Source organism: Salvelinus alpinus, chromosome 2, assembly GCF_045679555.1.
Source record: "Salvelinus alpinus chromosome 2, SLU_Salpinus.1, whole genome shotgun sequence".
NCBI lineage: Eukaryota > Metazoa > Chordata > Actinopteri > Salmoniformes > Salmonidae > Salvelinus > Salvelinus alpinus.
In genome coordinates, this window is record NC_092087.1 from 97,863,470 (window position 1) to 97,868,593 (window position 5,124).

The window sequence follows — 5,124 nt, forward strand, 5'->3', positions numbered from 1 at the left end:
TTCTCTCTCGCTCTCTCTCGTTCACTCTCTCTCGTTCCCTCTCTCTCTCTCTCTCTCTCGTTCCCTCTCTCTCTCTCTCTCTCTCGTTCCCTCTTTCTCTCTCTCTCTCTCTCGTTCCCTCTTTTTCTCTCTCTCTTTCCCTCTCTCTCTCTCTCGTTCCCTCTCTCTCTCCCTCTCTGTCTTTTTCTCTCTCCCCTAAGGGATGATGGTTTCAGCCCCTCAGTTTCTTTTTCTCACTTTCTCGTTCCCTCTCTCGTTTTAGTCCCTTTCTCCCAAACCTCCAGGGAGGATGTCTATCTTCCTATTTTTCCTCGTTCTTCTTCTCTCCTTCCTCCCACCTCCAGGGTTGAGGAAAGCCGTCAATGTATCTGTGGACAGAGGGAGAAACAAGCACAGGCGTTTGGCACCTGTCTTCATTTAAAAGCCGGCTTCTGCAGCAACAAACAGGAACAGACATTATTTTCCTAAAAAATTAAGACGGAGAAATGCTTTCCGCATCACATCATTTACTCACGTTTGTTAAACACAGTTGTAGACTGGACCTGTGTTTCAATACAAGACAGATGAGCGAATGTTATCCTATGAAACAGTTTGAGGAAAACAATCCTGCATCAACTGGAAATGTTCATTATTATGTGGATTATAATACATTTTTTGATCGGACAAATTAAGTCTGAAATTGGAAATGACAAACTTTAGAAGCCTTTTTGAACTTCAAATACACGACACGTTTGCATTTCCTGCTTAGCAGGAATATTCTCAGCAACAAAAGAGTGATCCAATTAAGGACGTAACATCTGTAGAAGGACCTGTGTTTCAGTACAGGACAGAGGAAGGTTAGCCTATGCTGGATGTACTGTATGTCATATCACACTATGCTGTATGTCATATCACACTATGCTGGATGTACTGTATGTCATATCACACTATGCTGGATGTACTGTATGTCATATCACACTATGCTGGATGTACTGTATGTCATATCACACTATGCTGGATGTACTGTATGTCATATCACACTATGCTGGATGTCATATCACACTATGCTGGATGTACTGGATGTCATATCACATTATGCTGGATGTCATATCACACTATGCTGGATGTACTGTATGTCATATCACACTATACTGTATGTCATATCACACTATGCTGGATGTACTGTATGTCATATCACACTATACTGTATGTCATATCACACTATGCTGGATGTACTGTATGTCATATCACACTATGCTGGATGTCATATCACACTATGCTGGATGTACTGTATGTCATATCACACTATGCTGTATGTCATATCACACTATGCTGGATGTACTGTATGTCATATCACACTATGCTGGATGTCATATCACACTATGCTGTATGTCATATCACACTATGCTGGATGTACTGTATGTCATATCACACTATGCTGGATGTACTGTATGTCATATCACACTATGCTGTATGTACTGTATGTCATATCACACTATGCTGGATGTACTGTATGTCATATCACACTATGCTGGATGTACTGTATGTCATATCACACTATGCTGTATGAACTGTATGTCATATCACACTATACTGTATGTGCTGTATGTCATATCGCACTATGCTGGTTGTACTGTATGTCATATCACACTATGCTGGATGTACTGTATGTCATATCACTCTATGCTGTATGTCATATCACACTATGCTGGATGTACTGTATGTCATATCACACTATGCTGTATGTCATATCGCACTATGCTGGTTGTACTGTATGTCATATCACACTATGCTGGATGTACTGTATGTCATATCACACTATGCTGTATGTCATATCACACTATGCTGGATGTACTGTATGTCATATCACACTATGCTGTATGTCATATCACACTATGCTGGATGTACTGTATGTCATATCACACTATGCTGTATGTCATATCACACTATGCTGGATGTACTGTATGTCATATCACACTATGCTGAATGTACTGTATGTCATATCACACTATGCTGGATGTCATATCACACTATGCAGGATGTACTGTATGTCATATCACACTATGCTGGATGTGCTGTATGTCATATCACACTATGCTGTATGTCATATCACACTATACTGGATGTACTGTATGTCATATCACACTATGCTGGATGTACTGTATGTCATATCACACTATGCTGGATGTACTGTATGTCACATCACACTATGCAGGATGTACTGTATGTCACATCACACTATGCAGGATGTACTGTATGTCACATCACACTATGCAGGATGTACTGTATGTCACATCACACTATGCTGGATGTACTGTATGTCATATCACACTATGCTGGATGTACTGTATGTCACATCACACTATGCAGGATGTACTGTATGTCACATCACACTATGCTGGATGTACTGTATGTCATATCACACTATGCTGGATGTACTGTATGTCATATCACACTATGCTGGATGTACTGTATGTCACATCACACTATGCAGGATGTACTGTATGTCACATCACACTATGCTGGATGTACTGTATGTCATATCACACTATGCTGGATGTACTGTATGTCACATCACACTATGCTGGATGGACTGTATGTCACATCACAGTTCTGTCTGGGATATTATTAATGCATCTGAGGAAGTTTGCTTCGTTTTTTTATATTTGTTTGCCACTGGCTATATGTGTGTTTCCATTAATTATCACAACCCATCTGTCCCTTGGTGGACAGATAGAGGCTATGTACCCAGATACAGGGTACAGCATTGATAGAGGCTATGTACCCAAGATACAGGGTACAGCATTGATAGAGGCTATGTACCAAGATACAGGGTACAGCATTGATAGAGGCTATGTACCAAGATACAGGGTACAGCATTGATAGAGGCTATGTACCAAGATACAGGGTACAGCATTGATAGAGGCTATGTACCAAGATATAGGGTACAGCATTGATAGAGGCTATGTACCCAAGATACAGAGTACAGCATTGATAGAGGCTATGTACCCAGATACAGGGTACAGCATTGATAGAGGCTATGTACCAAGATACAGAGTACAGCATTGATAGAGGCTATGTACCCAGATACAGGGTACAGCATTGATAGAGGCTATGTACCAAGATACAGGGTACAGCATTGATAGAGGCTATGTACCAAGATACAGGGTACAGCATTGATAGAGGCTATGTACCAAGATACAGGGTACATCATTGATAGAGGCTATGTACCAAGATACAGGGTACAGCATTGATAGAGGCTATGTACCCAGATACAGGGTACAGCATTGATAGAGGCTATGTACCAAGATACAGGGTACAGCATTGATAGAGGCTATGTACCAAGATACAGGGTACAGCATTGATAGAGGCTATGTACCAAGATACAGAGTACAGCATTGATAGAGGCTATGTACCAAGATACAGAGTACAGCATTGATAGAGGCTATGTACCAAGATACAGGGTACAGCATTGATAGAGGCTATGTACCAAGATACAGGGTACAGCATTGATAGATGCTATGTACCCAAGATACAGGGTACAGCATTGATAGAGGCTATGTACCCAAGATACAGGGTACAGAGTTGATAGAGGCTATGTACCAAGATACAGGGAACAGCATTGATAGAGGCTATGTACCAAGATACAGGGTACATCATTGATAGAGGCTATGTACCAAGATACAGGGTACAGCATTGATAGAGGCTTTGTACCAAGATACAGGGTACAGCATTGATAGAGGCTATGTACCAAGATACAGGGTACAGCATTGATAGAGGCTATGTACCCAAGATACAGGGTACAGCATTGATAGAAGCTATGTACCAAGATACAGGGTACAGCATTGATAGAGGCTATGTACCCATGATACAGGGTACAGCATTGATAGAGGCTATGTACCAAGATACAGGGTACAGCGTTGATAGAGGCTATGTACCCAAGATACAGGGTACAGCATTGATAGAGGCTATGTACCAAGATACAGAGTACAGCATTGATAGAGGCTATGTACCCAAGATACAGGGTACAGCATTGATAGAGGCTATGTACCAAGATACAGGGTACAGCATTGATAGAGGCTATGTACCAAGATACAGGGTACAGCATTGATAGAGGCTATGTACCCAAGATACAGGGTACAGCATTGATAGAGGCTATGTACCAAGATACAGAGTACAGCATTGGTAGAGGCTATGTACCAAAGATACAGGGTACAGCATTGATAGAGGCTATGTACCCAGATACAGAGTACAGCATTGATAGAGGCTATATACCCAAGATACAGGGTACAGCATTGATAGAGGCTATGTACCAAGATACAGGGTACAGCATTGATAGAGGCTATGTACCCAAGATACAGGGTACATCATTGATAGAGGCTATGTACCAAGATACAGGGTACAGCATTGATAGAGGCTATGTACCAAGATACAGGGTACAGCATTGATAGAGGCTATGTACCCAAGATACAGGGTACAGCATTGATAGAGGCTATGTACCCAAGATACAGGGTACATCATTGATAGAGGCTATGTACCAAGATACAGGGTACAGCATTGATAGAGGCTATGTACCAAGATACAGGGTACAGCATTGATAGAGGCTATGTACCCAAGATACAGGGTACAGCATTGATATAGGCTATGTACCCAAGATACAGGGTACAGCATTGATAGAGGCTATGTACCAAGATACAGGGTACAGCATTGATAGAGGCTATATACCAAGATACAGGGTATAGCATTGATAGAGGCTGATAGATGTAAAAGCCTGACTGCTGGAGTTATTCAATCTTCTCGTCCTATAAAAACAGACCTGGGTAAAATAGACCCGTTACCAGTTATGTAGAAATAACGGTTACAATTAGCTGTCCTAATCATCATATCTTTAGGATGGAAAAAACAACGAGCCTAAATGTGATTAAAAGATACATATTTCCTTTAAATGATTCCCAAAATCACCGTGCTGTACTGAACAGCATTTTAATGGAATGAATTAAATTAATGATTTAAACAAATAATAATAATAACATTCTAGACTATATATTCCTAAAGACGCTACTGACCGATCAAAACGCAGTCGTTCGCGGAGTTGTCCGCGTCACATAAACGCTACGAGGCTGAGCAGAAGAAAGGATGCCAACA

At 41.1% G+C, this 5,124-nt stretch overlaps 1 long non-coding RNA gene across 1 annotated transcript in view; it reads right to left on the bottom strand.

The window, feature by feature from the left end:
* Nucleotides 1–5,124, bottom strand: part of LOC139551610 (uncharacterized) — a 5,337-nt gene continuing 213 nt past the window's right edge. The window contains exons 1-3 of the long non-coding RNA XR_011670296.1: nt 5,046–5,124; nt 515–542; nt 1–368 (exon numbers count right to left, since the gene is read on the bottom strand). The exon at nt 5,046–5,124 is cut by the window's right edge and continues 213 nt beyond it. This is a non-coding gene — a long non-coding RNA (uncharacterized lncRNA). The remainder of the gene's footprint in view (nt 369–514; nt 543–5,045) is intronic.